At 37.3% G+C, this 16,894-nt stretch overlaps 1 non-coding gene across 1 annotated transcript; it reads right to left on the bottom strand.

Moving 5' to 3' along the window:
- Positions 1-15,881: 15,881 nt before the first annotated feature.
- LOC149128514 (U6 spliceosomal RNA) lies at positions 15,882-15,988 on the bottom strand. Its single transcript, XR_016227904.1, has one exon. It is a non-coding gene; the product is annotated as a U6 spliceosomal RNA (small nuclear RNA).
- Positions 15,989-16,894: the final 906 nt, after the last annotated feature.

Consider the following 16,894-nt stretch of genomic DNA (forward strand, 5'->3'; position numbering starts at 1 on the left):
TCAATAACAATGTTTATTCTCCATGTGTTTGCATATGATGTAGAGATTCTTGAGTTCTTGTCTTCCAGCTGCATTGCTTTGTGTTCCAAGAAGATGTATACTTTTGTTTCGATTATTTTATTTTTTTATTTTGCTGAGACTTGCTTTATGGCTTAGCATGTGATCAATCCTAGAGAAAGTTCCACGTGCTGGAGAGAAATATGTATACTCTTTCACTGTAGGGTGGAAGGTTCTGTAGATATCTGCTAGGTCTATTTAGTCTATGGTGTCAATTAACTCTGTTGTTTCCTTGTTGATTTTCTGTCTCATTGATCTGTCCATTGCTGAAAGTGGGGTATTGAAGTCCCCCATTACTATTGTATTTGAGTCTCTATCTCCCTTTAAATCCTTTAAATAGTCAGGTGTTCTGTAGTTAAGTGCAAATACATTTATAATAGTCACATCTTCCTGTTAAATTTTTCATTTGATTATTATATAGTGTCCTTCTTTGTCTCTCTTAATGGTTTTTGTGTTGAATCTATTTTGTCTGATATTAGAATGGCCATACCAGCTCTTTTTTGGTTTCTGTTAGCATGGATTTTATTTTCCATGCTTTCACTTTCAATCTAAGTGTCTCTTTGTTGGTAAAATGTGTTTTTTTTTTAGCAGCAATATATGGATTTTCTTTTTTAATCCATTCAGCCAGTCTATATCTTTTAACTAGGGAGTTGAGACCATTTACATTCAATGTGACTATTGTTAAGAGCTGACTTTGTCCTGCTATGTTTCTGTAAATAGTTCTGTTTATGTACTTTGGATTTTATTTGGTCTTTAAGTAATTTTCTGCATTCATCTACTGTTGTAATGATGTTCCTGTTTCTGTGTGTAGCACATTTTTGAGCATCTTTTTCAGGGCTGGGTGAGTTGCTACAAATTCTTAATTTCTGTTTGTTGTGCAAGATCCTTATTTCTCCTTTATTCATAAATGAGAGTTTTGCAGGGTACAGTATTCTGGGTTGATAGCTTTGTTTCTCTTAGGATTTGGAATATGCCTTGCCATTGTCTCCTTGCCTGTATGGTTTGTGATGAGAAGACCGGGTGAATTTAATTGGGTTTCCTCTGAATGTGATTTGTTGTTTCTCTCATGCACATTTTAGGATATTTTCTTTATGTGTTACTGAGGAGAACTTTATCTCTGGAGTTCTGTGTACTTCCTGAACTTGGAGGTCTCTTTCTTTGTCCCGGTGGTGACTGTTATTAAGTCATTAAGAAGGCCTTCTAACTCTTTCTCTGTTTCAATGCCTTCTGGAATTCCTAGGATCCATATGTGGGATCATTTAATAGAGTCTTGCAGATCTCCAACAGTGTTTTTCAATGTCCTGATTTCTTATTCTTGTGTTTGGTCTGACTGTGTTATTTCCCGAAATTTGTCTTATGGTTCTGATATTCTTTTTTCTGATTCATTTATTCTGTTATTGAGGTTTTCTACTGTATTTTTAAATGTAATCTATATCTAGTATTTCATTCTGACTTCTCTTCAATATCTCAATTTCTTGGGAACACTTTTTATTTAGATCATGAATTTGTTTGATTGCTTCTAAGTGATCTGATTTTTAATTTTCTGAATTCCGTTTCTGGCATATCCCCAGTCTCTTCTTCTTCAGCTTCTATTATTGAAGAAGAGATGTAGTCTTCCTTTGTGGGGCTCATACTGTCTTCTTTACTCTTATTAAAGTTTTTCTGTTTGTTTTTCAGCATTTCCAATTCCTTTTATCTTTAACTTTTGTCTTGGTTCCTGTGGCAAGATTTCCCCTCTGCTATGAGCTGCTATGTGTCTGTACGTTGCCACTGGAAGCATGCAGTCCCACCTCTGGAAGTCCTGCTCAATTCTGGATGGTGATGGCAGCAGATAGGAGAGCTCTGGGGCACTAAGCTCCACTTACATGGACAGGACTCTGGAGTGTGAAACGAGCTGGGATTTCAATGTTTAGAATTTCTCCCTATTGCACAGCGTGTGTGGTGGTGGTGGGGAAATTACTCTGCAATGTTATGATCCTCGTTATCTCATAGGGTGGTGTTGTGAAGTGGCCCCCACAACTGTTGGGCACTTGCATGGGAGGCAAATGCGGTAACACCGGTTACATTCAGAGATGTAAACAGACAATATGCAGCTAGCTGCAGTTCTGGGTGGGGACGGGGAGACATGGATGGGCAGTGGCATGCCCAAATTCTCCTATCTATTCCCCTATTCTTCTCACTTTGAACCTCAAGCACAGTTCGCCAGGCTCTCCTGCCTGCTGCTAACCACAACTCTGTGAACTTGGGACTTCACATCTCACCTGGTCCTCCAGGGAAGGAGGGGGGGTGTGGTGTCAGTTTCCCCATTTGGCTTTTCCACTGCACCTCCGCCACACCTCTGTCATTCTTTGCTCCCTCTACGTGGACCTGCTCAGTCTCTGCTGGACTTCTCCACGTGAAACTCTTGTGGCTCTATCCCCGGCCCATATCCTCTTTCCTTATTAACTATCTATTTTTCTCCTGCGACTTGGAACGTCCTGTTGCTATACTGCCATCTTGGCTCTGCCCCATGATTGTCTTTCTAACTAGAATGCTGTGAGTGAACATTCTTGTTGAGAAGGAACCTTGCAGACATTATGAGTATCAGACAATGTTGTGTTTAGCAGAGGTTACACAGTAGTTTCCTGGTATGGTGTTAAGTTTAGTCATAGAAACTTAGAAATAGCCAGGAAAACTATAAATGAGTAGGTCTATTTTTGTGAATTGGCTCTTATGCTTTCATGTGATTCTTTCAACCTTTAAAAATCTGATTGTGCTTATCTGTGATGTAAGAATAATAATACTATGTAATTAATTAGGAAAAGATGAGAGTAAAGTGAGAATTTATGTGTAGGACATCATAAAATATGCCATTGCTAGTAGTATGTTTATATGCCTAAATGTTCTGAAAAGACAAATCAGCATTCAGAATATCAGCATAAGTCGAATCACATAATTTACAGAGTAAAGGCTAGAAGAAGGAAGTAGATTGAATTGTCACAATGACATGCTCATGAATGATTGAGCAAATCTGCTTGGTGCAGTCCTGCTAATCACCTAATGTAAGACAGAGGAATACTAAAGGCCACTGGACATAAATAGTGGTGTTTTGATGCCACTTTGTCCGGGCTCCTGAGAGCTGATTTTGCCCATCTTGTTCCATCTCCAAATCTGGTAGCCTCACACTGCTAGCATGAATTGGCCAGGACTGAATCATTGAACCAAAGAATCTGCGATATACAAATTAGGACTCGTTTTGAGATCCATTTGTTAGACATTTACCAGTGCCACTGTCACAGCAGTACCATCAGCACTGTCCAAAGAATGCCCATGATGGCATATGCTGGTGGATAGAATTCCTCTGGATGTATTTGTGTACAATAAACTGAGTTGAGAAAGTAACCTTTACTGTAACTTTGCAATGGTGCATTGTTCCTGACAAGATGAGTTCTTTCATATCATATTATGAAACAGAGAATACAGTCATATGAGGATATGAAGTTGCTTAAAGATCTCTTGCTTTCAAACTACAGTCATCAGGATATCTGAGATACCTAATTATAATGTAAAAGCTTTAAGGAGTGACTGTTAAGACAGTAATTGGTATTTACTACTTATACTTTTCTGACACCAAAGAATCTTCTTTTTATTTTATGTTTGTGTATCTAGCATATTTTTCAGACTCTGAACTATAATTTAGTCTGACTATTACTTCAGTGACATTGCAATTTGTTTCTAATTCATCAGGCTTGGTGAATTTTCATGTTTCAATTTATGATTTGGAGCTGCTTCCTCTGATAGAAATACAAGGGCTGCATTTTTATTTCTAACACAAATCCTTTCTTGCATTGCAATATATCACGACTATCTGACTTCAAATTAACATTAATGAGCTTAAGAACACCAACAATACTTAACAGAAGTCATTTCACAACTAAAATAATTAGAATTGGGGCCTGTGTTGTGGCCCAGTGAGTTAAGCCACTGTTTGTAATGGCAGCATCCTATTTGGAGTGCCAGTTTGGGTCCTGGCTTCTCTTCTTCAGATCTGTATTCCTGCTGCAGGGCCTGGAAAACAGCAGAAGATTGTCCAAGTGCCTGGGCCTCTTCTACCATCTGGAGAGCCATATGGAGTTCCAGACTCCTGGCTTCAGCCTAGACCAACCTTGTCTGTTGTGGCCATTTGGGGAGTGACCCAGCAAATGGAAGATATTTCTTCCTCATTGTCTTTCCCTCCTTCTGCAACTCGGGCTTTCAAATAAGTAAATAAGTATTTTATGGTAAATGAAATAATTAGGATTTCAATTAATTTCCAATTAACTTGACATAATTTTGTATTGTTTATAATTAACAATAGCATAATATCAGCTAATAGGAAAGAATGTTGTGCCCCTCTATGTAGTTAAGTAATATTCTCCTAGTACCAATATTAAATATTAATTATCTTAGGTTAAATACTGTCAAAATATGGGTTTCAGGTCTGTGATCAGCAATGCATTTGGACACACTAATGAAGTGAACATGAAATTGATTATTACCTGCACAGTTTGCCCTGATGCCCTTTATTTGGAATCTGTGGGATTTGCTTTGCAAAAATTTGAGGATGATGGAAGAAAGGAAGTGTTCTGGAGGAACATACCAAAATGTAACTTTGGACCTGTGCATCAAAAGGATGCCAGTCTGATTAATGAGATGTATTAGATTTCTAAAGGGAAAGAGTGTAAGTCTGAGTAAATATGGAGACTGGCCAATTCAAAATCTGCAGGATGGGCCAGTGGTCTGAGATCCAGAGAGAGTTGCATTTGGAGTCCAAAGGCAGAATTCTGCTGGCAGAATTCCCTTTTCTCCTGCTGAGATGGACTCTTTTTTATATTAAGGCTTTTGAATGATTAGATGACATTCATCCACATAATGAAGGGAAATCTGTTTTATTTGAAGTCACCCTGTTGAAATATTAATTTCATCTAGCATATTACCTTTACAGAAACATCTAGGATAATATCAGTTGAAAAATCTTATTATGGAGGCCCAGCCAAGACCTTAATACACACAAAATTGCAATAACAATTTGATTAAAATTGCAATTAAAATTAGATATAGAAGTTGTGAGTAAAATACTGATTACCAGGGGTGGGTGTTGTGGTGTAGTAGATTAAACTACTAGTTAGAATGCCAGCATACCATATTGTATTGCCTGCTTTCATTCCCTGCTACTCTGCTTACTACCCAACTCCCTGCTAATGTGCCTGAGAGGCAGCAGATGGTGGCTCAAGTGCTTGGATCATTGCTACCTTTGTGGTAGATCCAGATGGAATTCCTTACACCCAACTTCAGGCAGACTCAGCTCCAGCTGTTGTGGGCATTTGGAGAGAGAATCAATGGATAGAAAATGGATCTCCCTTTTTCTTTGCCTTTCAAATAAGTACCTACATCTTTTAAAAAGAATAGTGGTTACCAGAGGCTGGGGAGAGGGTAAGGAGGGATGGGAAAAGGTAACTTCATGAGTACTAAAATGTAATTAGGTAGGAATAAATTCTGTTGCCTAGTAAGATGACTATAGATAGTGATGATAAAGTTCTGGATATTTTTCTTTTTATTGTAAAATTATGAGTATTTGAAATATGTTTCAAGTTTACCCTGATTATGTTTACCCTGACTAGATATTATACAATGTATACATGTACCAATACATCATATAGTACTCCATAAATATGCATACTTTTCATGTCAGAAATTAAAAATATAGAGAAATTAAATACTAAATATTATGAGTGCTGAGAAGAAAAAAAATCTACCACTCAGAATTTAATAGTTAAGAAAGGTTATCTTAAAATTACACCCTGTGTTAACTTCAATGCACATGGGAATCTAACATAAAATCTAAATACATCACATACATGATAGAATGTTAGAAATGTTTAAGGATATGAAAATGCTTTAATATTCCATTTATGAATTACCCAAACTGAGCTAAATATTACCCAGGACTCCGAAGGATATCATCTGATTAAACTGTAGAGTTAATGTTCTATCTATATCTAGATCTATATGTAGATTTAGATATAGATAATCAAACAGGATCCATCAGCCATGAAAGCTGTGATTATTTTAAGTTAAAACATTAACCACAATCTGAAAGCTCAAATTAACTATGCTGTTAGCATCAACTCCCTGAAAAACAGACTGGATGTTTACTATTTCATTTAATAGATGACAGCCCTTTAGTGATAAGTTGGCCTGTACTAGCAATGTGAAGAGTTAATAGCAAGTTTCTTCATATCAAGAGATAAATATGAAGTGAAGTGTGTCTTATGGTTATTATAATGGTAAATTTTAAATCATTTTAAATTATTTTATTCACTAAAATTTTGATTGCAGATTGTTCCAAGCATTGAGCTTGTCATATAAGACCAAACAAAAGAGAAGATTTGACATTCATGGAGTAAAAAGTCCATTTAGAAAATTTCTTCCTCTACCAAATATGTTATACATGCTGCCACAGTAAAATGCATATAATGTAATAGACAATTAGTAGAAGGCACCTATTAATAAAAATTGTTCTTTTATTCATGATATATACACATGTACAAGAGAAATATGTAATATTCCCTTCTTGACCTCCTTTAGTTCTCAGATTACAAAGTTACTCTTCAAAGTACAAAAACATCTTCAAGCTAAATAGCCCTATTGCAGAATCCAACATGATGATAACACACACACACAGACACACACACACAGTCTGACATTGATTTAATACCCGATCTTGCCTTTGGGTATGTGAATCACGTAGCAATGTGTTTTAGAAAATCATGTAGCACATTTATGATTCAGAGTCTTTAGAGAGAGGCTGTCCCAGACATGCAAATATAATTTACATAATGCAAAATCCAGCAATGACTGTGTATAAAACATGTCCTAAATAGTTCCCATTCAGACAGGATGTGTTCCTTAGGAGCACAGCATGTGGGAAACTTCAACCCCAGCAGTGTGTGAACAACATGCTGCTCCTTTTCAGGTATAACTTTAATTGCTCCCCTATGGTTTGACTGCCCAGGGGATGCAGAACACTGAAGAAACTGTTCCCCTTAAGCATTTCTTGATAAACTTGGATATTCCCTTGACGTTTAATGTACTTGCTACCAGCATGTATCAGGCCTATCACAAGTAGGCAACCTAACTGCCAATTATATTACATACAATTTTTGTGACTGAGAAAGCAAAGTCATGGTCAGTTACTTACACAAGAAGGCAAAACATACCAATGCTCTTCTACTGTAGGGTGGTCCCAGGGTGGGCAGACTCAGGTTCTTTTTTCTATCACAGGAAGGAATTAAAGGAGAAGCCAAAAAGAAAGGATATCAAAAGAAGTAAGATTCGTTTAAAGCAAAACACATACCTGGGAAGGAGTGAAGGCAAGCTAAAGAGACACAAAGAGCTCCTGTGATCAGTAAGGTTCTAGAGGCATAGAGTGGTGTCTGGGGAAGAACCTGATTACTACCCATGTGTATTCCCCATTTTGGAAACCTGGGTCACGATGTCAGGTATGTGACAGGGAGTGGGAGTGTCAGTCATGGTAACTTTATTGTGATGACATTATAATGGCCTAAAGGCCATTGTGGGGATGCAGCCCATAGCCCCATTGGAAAATTCTGGCTAGCACTTGTTCTAAGTTGCACAATAACAGAAACTTGTGGTTTGCTGCTACATGGAAGGAGGTAGTGATGTATGGAAGCAGGGAGTTGATTTGAGGAGCATGGGCTGGGCAGGAAGGGTAATGCTTCCAAAACTCAGCACCTTTTGCTAACACCATATCCCTGCCTATCTCACTGCAATAAAAAAAATCATCACTTGGATATATTCTAAGGAAGTTGACTGCTGCCATACTCCAGAGCCCAATCTACCTGCAGTTCTATATGCTTATGGGTTTAATTCACATCTAGGATCTCAATCTCCTATAGGCTTCCCAACCATTCAACATGTTCTTTCTATTTCAGAATGGTGGTGGTGATTTTACTATGAAAAATGTGGGCATGTTTTGCATGCTTGCCAAATGTATAGTGGCTAATAGCATTGGGTTTGAATTACAGAATAAAAGTTTAAATCATAGTTCTAATCTTCAGTATCTCACAATATTTTTGCTAAGTTACTTAATACCTGACATCATTATAAAAGTGGAATAATTATACCACAGTCTCTGCCAGTCATTATATATAAAAAGAATAGATAATTATGTGTAGCACAAAGTATATATTCACAAAATACTACACATTAATTTGTTAGTTATGGGCAATGGGAGGTGTTGGAAGAGAAGAGTAAAATGTGGTCTTGTCAGTCACTACCTAATGACTGCAGAGGGCTTCTTTTCTACAGGCTGTGGAGATATTTCAATGTTAGAACTGTATAGTTCCTATCTGCAAACTACATTTTTTTATTTAGCATTGCCTGCATATCCTGAAAAACATTTCATCCTTTAATTATTTTGGCTAACTAAAGTAAAGATGTAAATTGCTCAGAAAATTTCCTGTCAGTTTTATTTAAAACATATCAAGGTGACTGAAGTTATTCATGTAACTTTATGATTTATATGTGTGAATTCCTATAGTAAATGATATCATCATCTAAGTCAAATATTAAAATTGTCTTAAGATTTCAGTTGCATATATAGACATACAGCACAGAAAAAGCCCTTCCGCAATAGGGGAAAGACCTCTAAAAATATTCTTCCTTACAGGTGCATTGGGAATTCTAAAATAATTGTCTAAGTTAGTTTTTTTTTTTTTTTAAGAACTTGGGAAATTTCTCAGATTTTCAAAAACCAGAAGAGGTTTCTTCGAGAAAATGGCTGGCTTTTCATAGGAACAGTGATCATGAGGTGTTTTAACTATTCTCATTCCTAGCTTCTTATCCACCTCTGCAATAATCTAGACAAGCTACAGCCATATCGCCATGGTAGCTATGAAAACTAGCCTTTGTTCATCATAAAGGAGTTAGAATGAGTTTAGAGCTCTCCAATTACCCCACACCTAGAACACTGTCAGCATTTCACCTCTCTGACAATTGCATGGAAAGGTCCATTCTCAATGTTTGTCTTTATTTAACTTGAATCAGGCAGAGCTCCCTCTAAGGAACAGCTCTAACCCTAGTGCATATTTAGAAAAGAATAATGACAACTGTTTAACATTCAAGCTGGCTAAGAATAACAAAAACTTAACCAAAGTAATGAGAAGCATAAACTAGGAAATGAGATGCCAAAAGGGGCCTTGGAAACTTCCCATATATTTACAGGAATAAAGAGGCCACATGCTTATAGGCCTAGAAAAGTTCATGATATCTTATATCTAGATACCTTTAGAGGCTCTGCACAACCAGTAAGATAAGGCTAAGGCATAATTGCAAACTACCTGATAAAGTTTGAAAGCATGCTTCTAAATGCAGATGCACAGTACTTTGGAAATCATAGAAGACTTATTTCAGGGAATTTAAGGAAATCTCTGTCTGGTAACTAATCTATTGAAAGACACTGCTGGGCCAATGCTGTGGTGCAGCGGGTTGAAACTACAGCCTGCAATGGTCACTGGTTTGAGACATGGCTGCTCCACTTCCAATTTAGGTCCCTGCTAATGCAGCAGAGGATGGCCCCAGTCCTTGGGCCCTTGCACCCATGTGAGAGACCTGGAAGATGCTCTAGGCTCCTGGCTTTGGATCGGCTCAGCTCCAGGCCTTTTAACCATTTGGGGAGTGAACCAGTGGATGAAGACTGACTCACTCTCTCTCTCTCTCTCTCTGTGTCACTACCTCTCTCAATAACTCTTTCAAAAATAAATAAATAAAATAATTAAATAAAAAAGGAAAAGCACTTCTGTGGTTAACTGTGAAAGAAAATATAGATTTTCCAGAATTAAATCATGAAAGTCATTATCCAAAGAAATATCAACAATAATCTTTTGGGTCATTGATTTGATTTGGAAAGCTGTACATTATATTTCAAAAAATATTAAGTTGGAGGAGACAACAAAGAAGTAGGAAAGTACAGCACATGCACAAGAACAAAAATGATATGTCAAAAGAAATTGATCTCAATTGAGACAAGTTATCACATTACTTGAAGTTTTCTTACAATCAGCTATTCTAAACACGTGCAAAAAACTAAATGCACCATGTTTGCATAACTATGGAAATTTAAGAAAGTTCACAAAAAATAGAAATTCTGATAGTAAAAAATGAAATAACTGAAATGAATGAGGAATCAGTAAACTTAAAGACGGAACAAGGACATTTACAAATACTCTGAGAAACAGAAAAATAAAAACAGGTTGAGACACTCAACAATCACTATCAACCCTACCACCACATGAACACATTTCAAAAAAATGCATGGAAAATGTAATTAAATGTAAATTTCAGGGGCAGGCATTTTGGTACAGCCAGTTAAGTCACTGCCTGTGATGCAAGCATCCCCAGTTGAAGTGCAGGTCAGAATCCCAGCTGCCCTGCTTTCTGATACAGCTGCTTGTTAACATACTTAGGAGACCAGTGGAAGGTGTCCCAAGTACTTGAACCCTGCCACCCACTTGGGACAACTTGCCTGGAGTTCCAGGCTTCTACCTTTGGCCCAGCTCATTCCTGGCAATTGTTGCCATCTGGTGAGTTAACTAGTAGATGGGATGTCTTTCTGTTTCTCTCTGTCACTCTGTCTTTCAAACAAATAAATATTTTGAAAAAAGATGAATTCATTTTTGATGAAAATTTTTTTCAAAACTTTTACATAGTTCCACAATATACATTTTCATGACATTCTAAAAATATTTCTTTAATATAAATAAGTGTATCGTCTCTGTGGTATAGTAGACTAAGCCTCTACCTGTGGTGCCTGCATCTCATATGAGTGCTGGTTCAAGTCCCAGCTGCTCCTCTTCTGATCCAGCTCTCTGTGGCCTGGGAAAGCAGAGGATGACCCAGGTGCTTGGGTCCCTGAACCCGTATGGGAGACCTGGAAGAAGCTTCTGGCTCCTAATTTTGAATAAGCTCAGCTCTTCCATTGTGGCCACTGTGGTATGAACCAGCAGATGGAAGACCTCTCCCTGTCCCTCTCCCCGTCTCCATCTATAAACTCAACCTCTTAAATAAATAAGTAAAATCTTTAAAAAATATAATAACAGATTTCATGCATTCTATAGGTACAGTTCCAAGATGACAACTATACTTCCCTCCCTCCCCTCTCTTCCTTTCATCAGTTTTTGCAAAGACATAATTTTAATCCACAGGCTTAATTCACTACTAACCATAATATTCAGCAAATAAAGTATAGAAAGATAATAGTCTCACAGGGTATAAACAAGGGCTAAAAATGACAATCATATCACAAAACATCTTGCATTTATTTTGGTATTCTATATTAACCGCCACATAAGAGAAAACATATGCTATTTGTCTTTTGAGACTGGAGTTACCTTTTGAAGACTTCTTTATGTAATGGGAATTCCAGAGTAAGAAGAGGGAATAAGGAACCTATGAGTGTTGAAAGATGTCAGTGTCAACCCCACACTGTGATGAGAAGAATTAACACATGAAAAAATGTCAACCAAATCCAAGTAGGTAGGATAAACTCAAAGGCATACATATTTAGATAAATCTTAAACTGTTACAAACCAAAGACAGATTCTTGAAAATAGTGTGAGTGTCTCTGTACTCCAAGAGAGCCTCAATAAATTATTAGCCTGTACAAAACCATGGAGACCAGAAGATAGTCAGATATCTTCAAAGTGATAAAGGACTGCCAACACACAATTCTATAGACAGCATTTATTGTTTTAAGATTTCTGTATGACAGCCATTGTATTGGGGCGAGGTGAAATCATATTGTGATTCTGGTTTTCATTTCCCTGGTGATCCTGGGCATTTTTTGATGTGTCTATATATTTGAATGTAATCTTTTGAAAAATGCCTATTCAAGTCCTTTGTCCATTTATTAACTGGATTATTTGTTTTGCTACAGTTGAGATGCTTATATTCTTTATAGATTCTGGATATTGATCCTTTATCAGTTACATAGTTTAGAAATATTTTCTCCCATTCCTTGATTGCCTCTGCACTTTGTTGAGTGCTTCCTTTGTAATACAGAAATTTCTTCTTTCTCTTGTTCTTTGTTAATTGGTCAGTGTATTAATTTTATTGTTTCACAAAAAACAACTCTTCATTTCACAGATCTTCTGTATTACATATTTTTGGATTCAATTTTTTGAATCTAATAAATTTCTAATTTTATGTACTTTCCTCCCACTAATTTGAGTTTTAGTTGTTGTTATTTTTCTAGGTTCTTTTTTAAAAAAGATTTATTTATTTGAAAGTCAGAGTTACACAGAGAATGAGAGGCATAGAGAGAGTGTGTGTCTTCTATCTGCTGGTTCACTTCCCAGATGGCCACAGTGCCCGGAGATGCACCGATCTGAAGCCAGGATCCTGGAGCTTCTTTCAGGTCTCCCACTTGGGTGCAAGGGCCCAAGGACTTGGGTCATCTTTTGCGGCTTTCCCAGGCCATAGCAGAGAGCTGGATTGGAAGTGGAGGAGCCAGGACTCGAACTGGCACCCATATGGGATGCTGACACTGTAGGCAGCATCTTTACCAGCTATGCAACAAAGCTGGCCCTTCTAGGTTCTTGAGGTGCATTGATAGCTCATTTATTTGATGACTTTCCAATTTCTTGATGTATGCATTAATTGCTATAAACTTTCTTCTTAACTGTATTTGATGTATCCCAAAATATTTGATATATTTATAGTCATCTTCATTGCTTTCCAAATATTTTTTTATTTCACTTTTGATTTTTTTTTAAATTTTTGTTCAAGGCAGTTACACAGGGGGAGAGACACTGAGAGAGATCTTCTATCTGTGGTTCACTCTCCAACTTTGTGCAATGGCTAGGGACTCTGTTAGGCCTAAGATAGGAGCCAAAGGCTTCTTCTAGGTCTCCCACAAGGGTGCAGTGGCCCAAGCACTTGGGCAATTTTCTACTGTTATCCCAGCCACATTAGCAGGGAGCTGAAATGGAAGTGGACCATTCAATTTCAAACTAGCTCATATATAGTATGCCTGCATCACAGGCAGTGGCTTTACCTACTATGCCACAATGCCATCTCCTGATTTCTTCTGTGACTCACTGTTCACAGAGGAAAATGTTGCTCAGACTCCATGTGTTTGCATATTTTGTAGAGAGATTAGAAAAAAAAAGTTACTTTCCAGCTGCACTCTATTGTGTTCAGACAAGATAACATGGTATGATTTCAATGTTTTTGAATTTGCTGAGACTTGCTTTATGGCCTAGCATATGTTCTATCCCAGAGAAACCTCCATGCAGTGATGAAAAGAATGTGTATTCTCCAGATGTGGGATGAAATGTCTGTAGATATCAGTTAAGTCCATTTGGTCCATAGTGTCAATTAGCTCTGTCATTTCTTTATTGATTTTCTGTCTAGTTGATCTCTCTATTGATGCAAGGGGGGTCCCCCATTACTATTGTGTTGGAGTCTGTCTTCCTTTAGATCCATTAACATTTGTTTTAAATAGCCAGACACCCTGCCATTGCGTGCATATATATTTATTATACTCTTTTCTTTCTGTTGAATTGAGCCCTTAATCATTACATAACGCCATTCTTCATTTGTTTTAGCAGTTTTTGTGTTAAAGTCTATTTTGTCTTATATCAGGATGGCTGCTCCTGCTCTGTTAGAATGGAATCTTTTTTGATCCATTCACCTTCAGTCTGTGAGTACCTGCTGGTGAGGTGAGTTTCTTGTAGGCAGAAACTAGATGTTATAATCCACTCAGCCAGTCTGTGTCTGTGAACTTGATAGTTAAGGCGATTTGCATACAAGGTTACTATTGATAAGTGATGATTTGGTCTTACTATTTTCCCATACATATTCCTATTGTTTGCTTTGGATTTCCTTTTCTTTTTCTAGGAGACTTTCTGCCTTCCTAATTCTTTCTTAATGATGACTATGATTTTGTTGCTGATTTGTAAGGCTGGACAGTGGTGACAAATTCTTTTAATTTTTGTTTGTTTCAGAAGATCTTTGTTTCACCTTCATTTACAAATGAAAGCTTTGCTGGATACAGTATTCTTTTTTGGACAATTTCTCTTTTTTTAAGGAACTGGAACATCTCTCTCTTTTTTTTCTCTCCTAGTCTGAGTTTGGGCATCCTTTCTGATGCGACATCTACTGTTAGTCTCTGGGAGTCCTCTGAAGGTAATCTGGCATTTCTTTGGTGAATATTTTAGATCTTTTTCTTCATGTTTTGTTGTTGAAAGTTTGACTATAAAGTGCTGTAGTGAATGCTTTTTCTGATCACATCTATTAGGAGGTCTATGTGCTTCCTGTACTTGGATGTCTTTTTCAGTCTCCAAATTAGGGAATTTTCTGTAATCAAGCTTTTCTTTTCTTTTCTTTTCTTTTCTTTTCTTTTCTTTTCTTTTCTTTTCTTTTCTTTTTTCTTTTCCTTTCTTTTCTTTGTGTGTGTGTGTTTCTTTATTTTTTTAACTTTTTTTTGCAGTTAAAATATAAGTTTATTTCTTTTTTCCATTTTTAATGCCTTCTTCTATTTCTTTTTTTTAACTTTTATTTAATGAATATAAATTTCCAAAGTACAGAATATGGATTACAATGGCTCCCCCCCCATAACTTCCCTCCCACCAGCAACCCTCCCCTTTCCCAATCCCTCTCCCCTTCCATTCACATCAAGATTCATTTTCGATTCTCTTTATATACAGAACATCAGTTTAGCATACATTAAGTAAAGATTTCAACAGTTTGCACCCACACAGTAACATAAAGTGAAAAATACTGTTTGAGTACTAGTTATAGCATTAAATCTCAATGTACAGCACACTAAGGACAGAGATCCTACATGAGAAGAAGTGCACAGTGACTCCTGTTGATGACTTAACAAATTGACACTCTTGTTTATGGCCTCAGTAATCACCCTAGGCTCTTGTCATGAGCTGCCAAGGCTGTGGAAGCACCCTGAGTTCACTGACTCTGATAATTTTTAGACAAGGCCATGGTCAAAGTGGAAGTTCTTTCCTCCCTTCAGAGAAAGGTACCTCCTTCTTTGATGTGATGACCCATTCTTTCCACTGGGATCTCACTTGCGGAGATCTTTCATTTAGGGTTTTTTTTTTTTTTTTTTTTCCAGAGTGTCTTGGCTTTCCATGCCTGAAATACTCTCATGGGCTTTTCAGCCAGAACCGCATGCCTTCAGGGCTGATTCTGAGGCCAGAGTGCTCTTTAGGACATCTGCCATTCTATGGGTCTGCTGTGTATCTCACTTCCCATGTTGGATCGTTCTCTCCCTTTTTGATTCTATCAGCTAGTATTTGCAGACACTATTCTTGTTTATGTGATCCCTTTAGTTCTTAGTCCTATCATTATGATCAATTGTGAACAGAAATTGATCACTGGGACTAGTGAGATGGCATTGCTACATGCCACCTTGATGGGATTGAATTGGAATCCACTGGTATGTTTCTAACTCTACCGTTTGAGGTAAGTCAGCTTGAGCGTGTCCCGAATTGCACATCTCTTTCCTCTCTTATTCCTACTCTTATATTTAACAGTGATCACTTTTCAGTTAAGTTTCAGCACTTAACAATAATTGTGTATTGATTACAGTATTCAACCAAAAGTATTAAGTAGAACAAACAAACAAAAATACTAAGAGGGATAACATATTAAGTTGTTCATCAACAGTCAGGGTGAGGGCTGATCAAGTCACTGTTTCTCATAGTGTTCATTTCACTTTAGCAGGTTTCCTTTTTGGTGCTCAGTTAGTTGTCACCTATCAAGGAGAACAAGTGGAACGCTTCACGAATTTGCGTGTCATCCTTGCACAGGGGCCATGCTAATCTTCTCTGTATCGTTCCAATTTTAGTATATGTGCTGCCGAAGTGAGCACAAGGAGAACAAGTGGTATTTGTTCCTTTGGGATTGGCTTATTTCACCCAGCATAATGTTTTCCAAATTCCTAACAGGGATCACTTTTCAATTAAAATTTAAACACCTAAGAATAGTTGTGTGTTAATTACAGAGTTCAACCAATGGTACTAGAACAAAAAAAATACTAAAATGGATAAAGTATTACATTGTACATTTAATGAATATAAATTTCCAAAGTAAGGCTTATGGATTACAATGACTACCCCCCATATCGTCCCTCCCACCCACAACCCTCCCCCTTCCCACTCCCTCTCCCCTTCCATTCATATCAAGATTCATTTTCGATTCTCTTTGTATACAGAAGATCAGTTTAGCATACATTAAGTAAAGATTTCAACAGTTTGCTCCCACACAGAAACATAAAGTGAAAAATACTGTTTGAGTACTAGTTATAGCATTAAATCTCAATGTACAGCACATTAAGGACAGAGATCCTACATGAGGAGTAAGTGCACAGTGACTCCTGGTGTTGACTTAACAAATTGACACTCTTGTTTATGGCCTCAGTAATCACCCTAGGCTCTTGTCATGAGCTGCCAAGGCTGTGGAAGCCCCCTGAGTTCACCGACTCTGATCATATTTAGACAAGGCCATTTTCAAAGTGGAAGTACTCAAGTTCTCTCCTCCCTTCAGAAAAAGGTACCTTCTTCTTTGATGACCCATTCTTTCCACTGGGATCTCACTTGCGGAGATCTTTCATTTAGGGTTTTGTTTTTTTTGTTTTTTTTTTGTTTTTTGTTTTGTTTTTTTTTTTTTCCCCCAGAGTGTCTTGGCTTTCCATGCCTGAAATACTCTCATGGGCTTTTCAGCCAGATCTGCATGCCTTAAGGGCTGATTCTGAGGCCAGAGTGCTGTTTAAGACATC

This window comes from Oryctolagus cuniculus, chromosome 1, assembly GCF_051225735.1.
Source record: "Oryctolagus cuniculus isolate XC-2025 breed Fujian yellow rabbit chromosome 1, ASM5122573v1, whole genome shotgun sequence".
In the NCBI taxonomy this organism is placed as follows: domain Eukaryota; kingdom Metazoa; phylum Chordata; class Mammalia; order Lagomorpha; family Leporidae; genus Oryctolagus; species Oryctolagus cuniculus.